This window comes from Ambystoma mexicanum, chromosome 14, assembly GCF_040938575.1.
Source record: "Ambystoma mexicanum isolate Mex_15411 chromosome 14, UKY_AmexF1_1, whole genome shotgun sequence".
Lineage (NCBI taxonomy): Eukaryota > Metazoa > Chordata > Amphibia > Caudata > Ambystomatidae > Ambystoma > Ambystoma mexicanum.
This window is the reverse complement of record NC_090940.1, coordinates 248,735,480-248,750,329: the sequence shown is the minus strand read 5'-3', so window position 1 is coordinate 248,750,329 and position 14,850 is coordinate 248,735,480.

Genomic DNA, 14,850 nt, shown 5'->3' with positions numbered 1-14,850 from the left:
GCTTTAATTTTATTGTTCGGCTAGTCTGGGTCCAGACGACCTTGTTTACACAATCTATTAGGGCTGACAACCTTCTCAGGAGGTCATTACCTAGTAAACAAGGGTGGCCCTCTGGCGTCACTACTATGTCCGGGTGTTTCACCTTGTGTCGCCCAATTTTGATGTCCAAATCTGCAGTCCCCGCGACAGGAATTTCCTTCCCATCAAAGTCCTGGAGTTGTCCAGGAAGAGAGGTGAGAGGAATATGGTAATTCTCCCCCCTTCCTGCATTTAGTTCATCAAAGGCCCTTTTGGACAGAAGGGTAGCTCGGGATCCAGTGTCCACCAGTGCCAAAATTGTACCCTGCCCCTGTGCTTGTACCGGGGCATATTATCTTCCCTCCTTCTCCTCAAGGGGGCACAGATAATGCACATTTTTGGACAACTGGTGGGCTAACTTTCTGTTTTTGGACATGGCGAGAAAAGAGATTTGGGCAGAATTCTGTGGAGAGCCTGGGGAATCTGAAAGAAAAAGTTGGCAACTGGAAATGGTTTCGGGTTCTGGGCCCCCCCCCCTTTTTGGAGGCAGTCATCAGGATAGGTTTGACCCATGGGATTTTGTTATTGTTGGTTCTGATAGAATGATGGGCGGCGACAGCTCAATCCCCACATCTACCCAGTCTATTGATTCAGTTTTAGGTTCCCCTGGTTCCGGTTCTGGGCCGCCCCTGTCTTTTTTGAGGCAATCCCCAGGATGGGTTTGAACCAGGGGTTTTTGGTATTGTTGGTTCTGGGATAGAATGATGGGCGGCGACAGCTCAATCCCCACATCTACCCAGTCTGGATTGAAATCCCTTGGGACCCATTTTTCCTTGGGAGGAGTTCCCCATTCTCTGAAGGAGAAGATCCTTTCCCCAGGATCCTCTTGGGATCCCTCTCCCTCAAATTGGAAGACCTTTACCTCCTCCACAAAGTGGGTCTGTTTGGGTACTTTGTTTCACCTACCCCCCTCTGCTCCTTGGGAGGCAGACTTTCAGGGGCAGGAGATTTTGTTTCCGGTTCCTGGTTTTCCAGGGGCTGTTTACAAGTTGGGAAGGAAGCTTCCTCCAAGGTTTTACACCCCTCTTCCCCTTGTGCCTCCTGCCTGGGAACAAGTGGGTTATCGGGGTGCTGCCCCCGTCATTGTTCTGGAGCACCAGGTCCAGAGTTTGGGGCATTCTGCTGTGGCATGCTCATCTGAGGGTTCTGTTGAGCCCTCAGTATGTGACACAGATCCCGTGCCATATTTTGGACCTGGCGCTCAAGTTGGGAAACCCGCTCAGGTTGATACAGGGCTCTATTTTCTCCCCTGGTCTGATCCTGGGAAGGGTAGCTATCCCTTCTCTGGTAATACCCTGGGTTGGGAAGATTTGGGTACCCTTCTACCTTTGGCCTCCCTCTCCCGGATTAGGTGGTCTGGGCTCAGGGAATTGGGGAAAGAAGGATGGATGGTTTTGGGGTTGGAAATTGGGTGGATACCTGGGAAAAAAGTTCTGCCCAGTGTTTGGGGAATTTCTGCCCTCCTGTGGGAAGTTAGGAGGGAAGTTCCCTGGGTCAGGTGCTTGGCTGGATCCCCCCCCTTGGGCTGGAGGAGTCCACACATAACCCAGGATTGGTCTGTTTCCCTTGTAGCGGGGACTTAAATAGTCAGGGGAGCGGGGGACCCCATTTGTGGGACTACCTCCTTGACAGCCCTGTCTGTGACTGGCCCGAGGGCCTTCTGGGCTTTGAATTATTTGGTGCAGGCAGGTTGTTAGGTCCCCCCATCTCCAAATCTATAACAGGGGCAACCTTTACCTCTGCCACCTTGGCAACAGCAGGGGTGCTGTTGTTTTTTTTTTTTTTTGGGTGATTCTTGTTTTTCACCGGTTTCTGTACCTCATAGATGCGGGTGGCTTGCTCAATGACCCAGTCTAAAGACCTTTTCTCGTGAAAATCTCTCACGAGATGGGTCATTATGTATTTGGGGAGAGCATGGAAAAATGTGTTGACGAATTCTCTGCTGTCCGTGCGCACCCTTCTGGTGGTCTGCGCAAAGGCACGCTTCAATTCTTGCATAAATTCTTGTGGGGCCTGATCCTCTCCACATTGCAAATTGTAGGCTGCCTTGCGAGCCTCTTGGGGATTTCTATGCACAGAAAAGTGTTTCAAGATGGCCGCCCTATAGGTGGACCATCTTGAATGATTTTGGTCCTCCAGCCCCGCAAAGAAACTGGAGTATTCTGGGGAGAATGTCCATTTGACGTACTGGATGCAGCTACTGCTGTCCTTCAAATGGAAGGTCTCCATCATTTGCTCAAAGAGCTCCAAGTGTTCCCACACAGAATACTTGGAGTTCTTGTGATACGGCGTGATGACACTCCTGATTGCCTTAATCTGTTTTAAGGGGTCCTTAAGCAAGGCCCTTTTTGCCTTATTGGCCTTTTTGGTTCGGGTAACCCTGGTCCATTCATCCTCTGACTCAGAAGCACTGCTCCCAGAGGTGCCCGTCTGATCTTCCAGGTTTTCCCGGATTCTGCAAGCCTGGGAATGGCTGGCTTAATGTGGGGACCTGGTCTCCTGTGTCCTGTGACGCTCAGAGGAGTCTTCAGATCCCTCCTTGCTACCAGGAATTGCTGGGTACCCCCACCCACTGACCTAACTGGGCAGAGGTTTTCAGGATGCCCTTAGTGGGCCTACTCTCCTGGGGTTCCCCACAAAATTGCACTGCGCTTGGGTGCCCATACCCGGATGCCCGCCCATCCATTCCTGGGTGGTACTGGCCTATGAGCCCCATCCTTTTGGCTGGATAGTAATCTGCCATCCCTGTGGCCCTGTGCTCATGTGCACCAGGGGACATGAGGGTGGCAGAGTCCAGGGACTGGGAGAGATGAAGGCCTCTGGTACTAGGGCTCTTGAGGTTATGCTCAGGTGTTTCCCTTTCCCAGCGAACTTCATCTCTATCAGCCCCTGCTCCTTGTTGCAATGCAAGAGCCTGGGCTTTCTGTTCCTCAACCAAGGCCTTACTAGACTCTATCAGTCTCTCCTGCATGGCTACCTGTTGCTGGAGCCTATCATTGTGCTGACAGAGAGCCTCGTTCTCTCTCTATGCCTCCTGATTGGTCCTGGAATACTCGGCCAGTCTTTGCTGCAGGAGGGTTACCTCCTGAGACCCATCCCTACTGGCCTGCTCCTTTCTTGCCAGAGCATCTTCCACCCTCCTGGTGTGCTCTAGCAAGTCGTGATGCTCTTTTTGGACGTCACTCATCCCCTGGAGGGCCAGGTGATTTCCTTCAATTTTTTCTTTTAATTGGCAGACTTCCTGGCCTAAGGTGTCCTTTTCCTGACTAAGAGCCTGCATCTGTGCCGCCAGGTCGTCCCTCTGCCTTTGAAAGGCACCATTTTTCTGGCGTTCTTGATCAAACTCTGCCTGGGTATCCAGGTCTTTCAAAATCAATTTATTGCTTTCCTCTTTCTCTCTGTCTAGTCGAATTTGCAGGGTGGCTACCTGCTCTGCGCATGCCCTATTGAAGTCCAGTTGTTGCTCCAGCTTTTTCTGGCTCTGCAGTAGGGCGTCCAAACCTTCTTGGTACTCCTTCTGCAAGGCCAGAAATCTGTTATCCTGGTCAGACTTTTCCTGTTGCAGGATATCCATATCCTCCTTCATTTTAATGATGTATTGTCTACTCTCGTTTTCTGACTCCTGGCTTCTGTGCAGCCTCTGCTCAGAAGAGACCAGGTCAGATTGGGCCTTTTCTAACGCCATCTGTTGCCTATTTGCCAGATCTTGGCCTTCAGCACATTTGTCCTGCATGGCTCCCATATATAGATACAAATATGCCGCTATCCTTGCAATCTTATTGTGTTCATCTTTGGCTTTAGAAGCCTTATATAGTTCACTCAGGGCCACATGTAAGGGACCCTGATCTCTCCAGCTATCTGACCCAGTTGTAGTGACCTGTTGTGTGATCGCCTGCAACCATACATTTTGGTCCTGTTCAGACCATTCACCTCTCACAAACAGTTTATGTAAGAGGTGCTCCCTAGCTATCTTCATATCTACCAAGGTCGTCATTCTGGAGATTGATTTCCTTCCTGACTTACAGAAGTTTGTATTTTATTTTGCAAAACAGACCGTTTCCTTAGAGCGTTCCTTTGAGGAGTGCTTTACAGCGTAACACAACGTGGTGATCTAACCGGATGTGTATCCTGTCAGCTGGCACATTGTATTAATCTGCACAAGTGATAGATCTAATCCAGAATCCCCGGCTACGAGCCCTCACTTTGTTAATGACTCCAATCAAGCAGTCCCACTAAGTCAGTGCCTTGTCTGGGATTGCTCAAGGGAAGCCCTTATTTATATATTTGTATGTCCAGTTTGTGTACTCTGGATGACAACCCTTATATAACACCCCTCTCTAAGAATCCCCCTGACCCCACTGAGCCAAGAAGTAAGTTTGTTTTGCAAATTTAAAAGGTTTATTTGAGAATTAAACAATATATATATATATCACACTTTTATAATAAATTAATAATTGATATCACACTTGTGAATATGAGCAGTAATCAGCAATGGATGAGGTGATACTAGCACAATGGTTTAATTACTTAGGAGTAGTATATAGGATAAGGTAGCTGAGAATGCTTTATATGGTACAAGGAAATACAAGGTGGAAAAGAAGCAACACAGGAATAAACTTGATATGACTTCAGCAAAACATAATATAATCACTTTTCCCCTTTTGGCAATTCACCCCCCCTCTATGCAATGTAAGGAGGTGGAAGTGACACACACAGTCTTCAGGAATACAATCACAGTACAATCCCAATTCAGTTCCCCCCTAGCAAGCTTAGATCAACAGGGATGATTTTAAACACAGGCAAAGTACTTTAAAGGTGGCATGCAAAGAAGTGAAAAATATGCTAAAATGATTTTAATTCCCTCTAGAGGTTCAGGGTGGGTGACAGCTACTTTGTATTAGTTCAGGATCACTTTAGCAATGCTCTATGAATGATTGTCAGGTGGCAAACAAATTTCAGCAAAGGAAAGCAAGGAGCTGCTATTTTGCCAAGTGAAGAAATTGAGCCAAATCGCAATTTGCTGCAATTTTTCCGACTGCATCGAGCGCAATTACGGAAAAAGTATAATGGATAGAAAGTCGGTTCTGGGTTCGTTGGAAAGCCCAGAATCTTAGCTTTAAGATGAATTTCGTTCCTAGGACAAACGGTTCCGGAGATACGGACGATTTCGTGAAGGTAGATTCTCAAAAGAAAAGTCAAGCTCAGAATGACAGATGACAGTTTTCAGGTTTGAGATCACAGAAGGAACACAAGATTTCTAGGATGCAGTTCTCAATAGGTTAAAATAGTTTGAATTAGATTATTTTAAACTAAGAGATTGGGTTTTGCACAGTTCTGGCAGTACTCACACTATATTTTGGACAGGAATGCGACTTCGCCATGGATCGGGTCAGGATTGGACTGCAGTTCCCTTGGTACGGACAGTCTCTGCCTGGTTCTGCTCACAGCTATCTGGGTCAGCTCTGCTAGCGGCACTGCACAGCGGTCTGGATCTCTGGTTCTGGCAAAAGTTCTTGGCACTGCACGGCGGTCTGGTCTCTGGTTCCGGGTACAGCTCTGCTTTCTGGGTGTTTCTGGCACAGGGTTTTAGGCCAGAATCAAACAGCTCAGCCCGGCTGTTTTACTCTGATGTGCCCCTTGGAAGTCAGGGGTGAATCAGTTTGCAAAATATTTTGAGGCCTGCTGACAAATTCTGATGTCTGAATTCAAAGTTCTGGTCTCTGTCTGGATTTGAAGTTTAAGTGCTGGATCTGGTGTCTTCTGGCAAAACGCTCCGCAAGAAATCAGCTTGAAGTGGGAAGTGAATGTCTCTATCTGTCCTGCACAGTCTCCTTTTATGTGTTTAGAAAGTGGGATGGTCGGCTCATCTTCTATGCCCAACCCTCTCAACTTATCATTGGCCAGTTCCTCCTCTCTCCCTTATTTGGGGGAACTGGGTTGTGAGTCAGAGTGATGAGGTAGGTTTATGGTCAGAGGATCCTCCCCTTGTCAAAATGCACACTAATCGATTTCTGATCCAAATACATATTTATCTATGTACCATTTTTCTAATATTATACGTCCAGTTAACATATTTTCTGTAGCACCAAACCATCTGATCCCTGTCTTTGTAAGATGTCGTGTCCACTTATGACAGAATTCTGCCCTTTTCATCCAGATACCTCTAAACCTTTCCAGATTTTACACAAATGTGCACCAGGGAAATGGGTTTCAGATGATAAAGTGTCAGATTTTTAACATGCATACATTTGGAGTAACATCCTTTTTTCCGCTACTATCCCCAAGAACATACCACAGGGTCCTAACACCTCTTAAAATGTGCACAGAAAAATCACAAGAATGATGAAGTTATTTATATAATTTTTACAAGTCCGCACTATGAATTATCCATCTTTTTAAAATTATGCTCTGGCCCCAAAGGGGTGTGGTTTTCCCAAGCACATGGTGGAATTTCTGGTTTATCCACTTCCCCCAAGCTCAGCTGGCTCACAGAGCAGTGCCCCTCCCCGATTCCTTCCAAGAGGAAGCCATTTACGACCCCCCTAATTTAACATTTGACTGGGCCAAGGACAGTGCTTTGTTTAGTTTCCTGTAGTCCCCAGGTGATCCTCCCCTAAGTCAATCAGAGAGGTGTCATCTCCTTTTGGCAGGGGCAACAGAATGCAGCCAGGCCTGGGAAGAGTGGCTGAGCAAGTTTCACTCCTGTCGGGGGTAGTTGCCGGGCAGAATTCACTCTCTTCAAGCCAGGCTTCAGCTAAATGTCACTTTGGTACCCAGTTTTCTACATTCAAATCAAACTGACAATTTTTACACATGCAGCTAGAACTCTGATTCTAAGTTCAAAATTATGACATTTCAACAGTTGCAAACTATGTGACACTCAACAGTAGGTCGCTCATTTATTTTAAACATTTAGATTTTAGTGTCTTTCAGTCCAATTTCACTTCAGCTGCTGACATCCACAGCTCAGCCAGTTTTGTTATAAACATTGTTTTGGGCTCTTTCTCTTTCCAGATTTAGTATGCACACAAGAATACATTCTGCCAAATGTCTGCTGGTGTTCATTGAGATTTTTGAATATCTTGCTAGGTTTAAAATAGGCATTTTTAGCTTGCATTTCAGGGAAACAAAGGTGATTTCAAAGCACTTTTTTTAGCCACCGGCACTGCTGTTTTTCCTTTGGCACACATTTCACTCATGGCACTCCTGGCCCCTCACGCTCGCACTGGTGGGTGGCAGGTCAGCAACCATTTTGGTGTGCGCAAAACTGCACGGTTCTCCAGGATTCTGTCGCAAATGTGGGATTATCTGCCCTCTTGGATTTCCTAAGCCCACAGCACCAAGTGTTGCAGCATAATAACTTGAACGTGGGCCAAGACACCCAACATTATATGTGTTATCTATTTAATTACATTCATTAATTCTCAATAGGCATTTCATTGTTCTGTCCTTCTCTACCTCCTCAGCCTGTGTGACATATCTCTTGAACACTGCGTCCCTCCGGAAAAGTGTCTTCAAAATATTCTCCACCTCAACCATCATCCATTCCCTGCCCCAGGTAATTTCTCGTCCCCTCATGTCATCAAAATCTAAAAATATTCTTTCACCCAATAAACTATATCATCTAAATCTGGGTTGCCCACAGCTGACTTGCCTTATGCTATGCAACACTTTTGGGGACCTGGGTCCATGTACAGAAGTGCCAGAACTTTTCCTGGCAGGCAAGTTTCTTCAGTTTCTTGGTGGGGCGTCTTCCGCTGCGCATTGTTCATTTTGTCCCTTTGGTATGGAGCAACATGGTATGAGGTGTATCTCTTGGGCCAGCATTTCAGTTTTGCTGTAGTCTGGAATTTCCTGGCCCCTCTCCGAGAGGTGCTCTGTGGTATTGCATCGCGAGAGTCCTTTGTGTTGCTCTAGTGTCACTGTTTGAGTAAGATATGATTTGTGCTGCAGCTGCTGCAGGTTTTGTCTTAATTGCTCAGGGTTCCAGCTGGCATGGTGTTGTCACTGGTGCTAGATGGATCTGAACAGTGGCCCTCATCTGTGGATGTCACGTCCTCACAGGGCCTCTGTGCCACTCTTTCTTAGGGTGGCTGGTAGCATGGGTGGTATCTTGGACAATGCCTCTCTGCATTTCTATATTGCTACATGAAATGTGAACTTTGCTGGCCAGTTCCCACTCCACCCAGTCCCATGTTGAGTATTCTGGGGTACGGGCAGCTCATACCAAGTGATTTCAATGGTGTGCTGATGTTGTTGGCTGATTTCCTCATGACATGTGAAGGGGGATGGTTCTGTGCTGTTGTGTAGGAGTGTTGGATGCGCCCGGGGTGAGTAGGTGTGTGTCATGATCAGCCAAGTGTGAGCATGCACAAGTACATCTGTTGATGTGCAGAAACCACAGCTGTTTGGGGAATTTGGTATTCGGCAGATGATAATGCATGTTTTCGCCAGTGTTTGCTAAGATGGCACACCCCAAGTGTTGTGTATACTGTGTTTTCTGAGGATCGTGGCATGTTGTTAAGTTGGCTTTCAGGTGATGCCATTGTTCCACTGCATGTGTGAGGAACACTGCACTCTAAAGGTGTGTGTCCGTTATGATGTACAGTGTATCAACCATCAACAAATGCTTGGGGATCAATAATATACCCAAATCAACAGTGCGATTGGATCAATAATTGAGGTGTTACCCTCTCCAAATGTCATTCGGTATGCTGAAAGGAAGAAAAAGCATCCATTTATTAAATATGTTTTCGGTGGTGGCCAAAATAGTTAATTTACAGTGACCCCACAATTCACCCCCATATGAGGATATGGCAAGGGTTTGCACTCTATAAACATCAAGTGCTGTAAATATATGATAATAACTCCTAAGAAAGGTGATCTATCCTCCTTACATAACCATGAGAAAAATGCATCCCACCTATCTTCAGTAATTGTCACTAAAAATGGTGCCCGACTTTAATTGTTCCATCATAGAATATTTTCAAAAAATCCCCTTCTGATCACTCTATTTTAAGACCTTCAGCCATTCCCTCTTGTTCCTATAATCATTATTAAACCAACTATCTGTCAGAGTTGTAACAATGACTCTGGTTTAGCTGGTTTGGTCAATAGGGAAGCGATGATAGAGGCAAATGCCTTACAAGAGTTTAATATGACCAAAGAATCGTGGCACCTTGTACCTTTCACCAATTCAAGGATAGGCAATACATTGCTAGACATTTGTTAACATATTATTTTATTTTTTAATCTGCTCCTCTTGTGGGCACAATATAAGACTTGGCCATTCTCACCACGCTTTGCTCCCACACGGCTACCATCTTTAATCTTTATATTAGGGTGACAGACACAACTCCATGATCATGTTCCCTTCTTTGTAGCACTTGCATTTTTTTTAACACATTTCCAGTTGGGCAAACTTATTAAAATGTAATTAACATGGCTTACTTTAAGGCCATTTTGGTAGGAGGATATAGTGGAATATCACCACAAACCCTACCATTAATGGAGGTATTAGAGGAGGATTTTCCCAAATGGTGTCCTCCTCTCCAATGAAGTCTAACATCTCATCCTATGGTTTGAATTGTATAGTAAAGTCACACAGAATAATGATTGCTGGTTTTAACCCTTTTCCCACTTGTACATATATCCACTAACTTATCCCATTTATACATAGTTGTCACCCCTTTAGGGGCACTGTGGTTGGGTATAAAAATGAATATTAAATAATTAGAATGTGTTGTCTACAGGTAGTTCTTTATGCAAAGCTTGTAAATCAGGGGATTTGTTTTCCAATTTGGCAATATATGCATACAATTAATGTTCACCCATATACTATGGTCCTAGTCGGCCCTGTTTCCTGCAATTTTTTTTTTTATTTTTTTATTTTTATTGGTTTATTTACAAACCTTTAAAAAGAAAAGCAAGAAGGATGAGACCATACATCGCTCTTCGTTACATTCACGTTATCTACATTGGTTTTTGAGCCACCACATTAATCCATTAAACAATTCTCAATTAATGCTAGCAAAGTTGTCAGTGGTAGTATCAATTTTTGATCCGTTCCTCTAAACATGTGAGACCACCACTCCTCAGCATTGAGGGATGGGTGACTCTCGCTCCAATTACCCAGCAGTCGGGTTCTTTCTGTACGTAGGTTTGTACAAAATAGCACTAAGTGTTTTAAAGTTTCTGGTTCTTGATCGCAGAGTCGGCACATTGGATTCATATTCTTGTTAACTATCCATGTTCTCAGGCGTTCTTTTGTTTTGAACATGTTAAGCCGAAAACGCATGTACAGTCTTCTTGCGTTCGGATCAGGAAATAATTCAATGTATTTTTGCAAGCTATTAAAGGCACAAGCCTCAGGTGGCACTTCGCTCAATAATTTCAAGGCTCCTCTTTCAGAGCAAGTCAGCTCCCAGTCTAGGCGCCATAGTTTTAATTTTGCTGCATCAGGATTTCCTTCTAACAGGGCTGGTTTGATGTCGTATTCCGACATTAAGCTTTCACAGCGCTTTAGCCACATTTCTAATACTCCTGAAGTTGATGTGCTTTCATTATTAAAAATGGCAAATTGCGGAATTCCTTCTCCGACTTTTGTTTTCGGATATAGAGACAACAAATTCCAACAGACACGTGCGTGCATGGAGATCAGTGATAGTTCGTACCTAATTGATGCTGTTGCAGTCCCTTTGGGTAATCCCAGGACTTTTACCCAGAAGATGTTCTCGAGCGTGGACCAGATTTTCCAAGAGCACCCCAAGGCGTTTTCTGCTCCATATGTTAAGGATGGGATTACTTTTTGTTGATAGAATTTTAGCACCACTATGAGTGAAAACCTGCCAAATCTTTTCTTTAGGACTAGAGCTTGGTTTGCTAATTGTTTACATTTACGTTTTGTCTCTGTTACCCAAGGATTGTCATTAAGACAGGAACTGACGATCATTCCAAGGTATTTTACACTCAGTGATATCAGAAGTTTTTCCGTTCCTATGAACCAAGATTGGTTTTTTCGCGTTCTTTTCTGACCACTCTGCAAATTGTTTAGCATAAGAATTTCACATTTTTTTGTGTTAATGAGAAGATGATTTTCAAGCACGTACTGCTGTACTGCGTTGATTTTCCTTTGCAGACCAATCGGTGTCCGATCCAATAGTATGAGGTCATCCGCGTACAGAAGCCAATTCAGGGGGGACCCATGAATCTTCGGCGGAAAAGATCTTACTGCCTCTATTGGAATTCCGATGTCAGAAATAAACAGGGAAAATATCGCTGCCGCCAGGGGGCAACCCTGTTTAACCCCCTTAAATGTTTTGATCGGTGCAGACAATGTTCCAGTTTGGTCCAGTCTTACTCTCACAGTGGTGCCAGTATGTAAGTCTTTTATTGCGTCTACGAGGTCGATTGGGCACCCCCATTTGTTCAGTTTTTCCCATAGCAATTCTCGATCTACCATGTCGAAAGCATTGGAAAAATCAATAAATGCGAGGTATACAGCTGTATTAGATCTAATAGCCTCCATCTTCAATAGATTCAGTAGCAATAAATTCAAAGAACATCCCACACGTTTGACAAAGCCAGTTTGACGCGTATCAACATGGTTAGATTGGTTGGCCCACGTCACTAACTTTGTTTGTAACACGGTTGCATACATTTTTCCTAATACGTCGAGTAACGCAATTGGTCGGTAGTTTTTTGGGCAGGTTCTGTCACCTTTTTTGTAAATGGGTACAATTACTGCTGATTTCCATGATCTTGGTGTTTGCCTTTGATCATTTATTCTCTGAAATAATATCATGCAAAAGTCGGCCCACAACTCTGGTTGTTGCTTGATTGTGAAGTTTGTAAGGCCATCCGGGCCGGGCGCTCGCGAGTTGTTGGCTTTCTTAATTATGTTTATGATGTCATCTTTATTGAATACCAAATCCCATTTGTTTGAGATTGTGACACACGGATTAGGTATTTCAAAGTTCTTTTTGTATAAGTCGCTGAAGTGGGCAATCCATACTGACTCAGGCACCATCACGGCTTGCATGCCACACTGGGAGGCTTCTGAATCGTTAATGATGTTCCAGAAGTCTCTGGTATTTTTATTTCCGAGACTTATTAACATTCGTTCTGAGTCACTTTGTAACATTGACATTTTGTGAGATTTAATCCAGTTTTTGTACCGCTGTCTGGCATCTTTGGTCAAAGTTACGCGTGTAGCGTTATCGCGGTTCCGGGCTAGTCGGATAGTGCGCCTCATCAAACGTTTTTGTTGCAATACATTGAGATCAAAGCAATGAAGGCGTTTTATGCTAGGTCGTTTTAGCCCACCTTTGTTTGTTTGAAATTTTACTAATAGACCTGCATAGTCAGGTGTTGGTTCTCCTGTACAGTATTGGTCTAATATATGAACGACTTCTTCGGCGTCAAGCCTTAACCTCACTCTGTTTGGTCCAACTTTGATCCTCTGTGACCATTTCGACTTGACATTTTACGTCTGAATAGTAAATTTCATTATTAACATGTCATGGTCACTCGTTTCCTTTGAGATCACTTTTAGTGTGGTTACTCGTTTGTGAAGATCTGCTGAGACAAATATATAATCGATTATTGAGCCGTGGCAACCACTTTTCCATGTGTGCGCTGGTGGTATGTCGCCTTGAGTGTGACCATTTAGCATTTGCAAATTTCGAGCGCCTAGTTCTTTCTTCATTTTTGACCCCAGATTTTTTGTTGAAGATTTTCTTGCATGAAAGAAATCAATGTTCAAGTCGCCACAAAGTATTATATTGGAGCTCCTTTGGTTCACAAGTAGACGATCTATGATGGTCGAGATTGCGTCGATGAAATCATCATTCCCCGCACTGACATGGTTCCAATAAACGTTAATAATCGTCATTTGTTCAGGTGCTAGGTTGTCGCGATCTGGTCTGGTCAAGGTTGATTCTTGAATAAAGGGAGAATGATTCACAGAGTTTGTAATCCTGAACCCAGATATGCTCCTTACCATCGTTAGCAGACCAGCCATTGGGCGCCCCTTGCCAGATTGTATAGCAGGGTTTACGGCGATCTGAAAGCCCGTCGCTACAGGAGCTTCGGTTAACCATGTTTCTTGTAAACAAGCAATTGTCAAATCACCCAACCACTCACTGTAGAACAAATGGTTGAAACCCCGTGTGTTCCATGATCCTAGTGAACATGTCTGGGGTGGGGGCTCGGCCTGGCATTATTGTGGTTGATTGATGTTCAGTGTTGCTGCTACCCAGTTCCAGTTTTGTTCCACCCCAAGAGGAAGAGAAGTAATGTGAGTATTTGTTGCTTCATCGTTTGTTTTCCCATACCCTTGAATTGTTATGGAAAACTGTTTTATGGGTACATTTTCATCTTGACAGCAACCGTTATCAAATGAGATGTGTTTCTTACCAATAGGCAGAAACTTTTTGTTTGTTATTTTTGCTTTTGAACTCTCATCATTTGAGTTCTGATGCGGGGGCTTTAACCGTCCCGCAAAGTCGTTTGACGCTGCCTCGGACAGGCTCTCTGTTGCTTTTTGAGTGTCCCAGACACGTCCTAAAGACTTAAGTTGGGGGCTAAGGTTGCATGTTACTACTGAAGTGGGAGAATGGAAAACCAGACTCCCGTCCTTCACCTCTCGCGCTTGGCCTAGAGGGTCGCGGCCCAGACACCCGCCACGAGAAGAGTTTGCCCATTTACCAGATGACCAAATACCCTGGTACAGAAACATACGGATGTGTCCATCTGCCTGCCCAACAGCCCGCACTGGCCATGCCGACACCTGCGGCACGGACCAACTAGACTGAAATCTACACATCGTTAGAGATGCCATGACGACCTAGATAACGGGAAGCACCGCTGAACTATTATACACGCTGAACATTTCCACACCAATCTACACGAAGAACATACTCAGTGCTCTGACGTAGGCGACAGGCTTATTCACGGACGTGCATCTTTATTATTTTTACATAGGCTTTCAGAATGCAGAAACGCAAGACGCACCATGAGCTCATTTATAACGCTTGCTCACGCTTCTCTTGAAACCCGTTACCATCATGAGAGATATAATGGAAACACGATACTGGCCATGAAACTGTATGCCACTATAACCTAAAGCATCCATGCACTAAATGGATTACCCGTGCACCAGGCCCAAGTAGGCCTCAAGCAAGAGTTCCCGTGAACATTAACAAAGCAAAAGTCAGGTTGCTGAGCCTGCAGAAAGAACCCAGTGGAGCAACCAGCCAAGGTCGTAATGTTGCAAACCCACAGTCAAGAAACAAATCTTCAAAGGCACGATGTTGCAACCTCGCACTCCACGTACCAATGTTAAAATCATATCTGCAAATTAAACCAGACATACAGTGGAAAAACAATATTAATTGTGCAGAATTATGCCTCAAACACGGTCCCTGCCCACGTGACCAAGCCGAACCTGACGAGATGCCAAAACCCAGGAGAGAAAAGGCGTCTGGGTACCTCGCTACGAGACGCAGGCCGACACACTTGAAAGGCTCAATGGACACCTGCTACAGTGGGAACGGTCAGTCTCCCACCTATGAATAAATCCTCACATTGCCTGCACGTACCCATATTGAAACACTGTTGCAACCACAGGTGCACCGTGTGCTGGGAACAACGGTGGTCCCAGGCTGGGGAGCTCACGGATGCACCAATCAGAACATGAGGTTCTCATCTCAGACGTCAGTAACGTTAGCCAATCCTCAGGGGTCTTCATGTAACAATTCTTATGTATCTAAT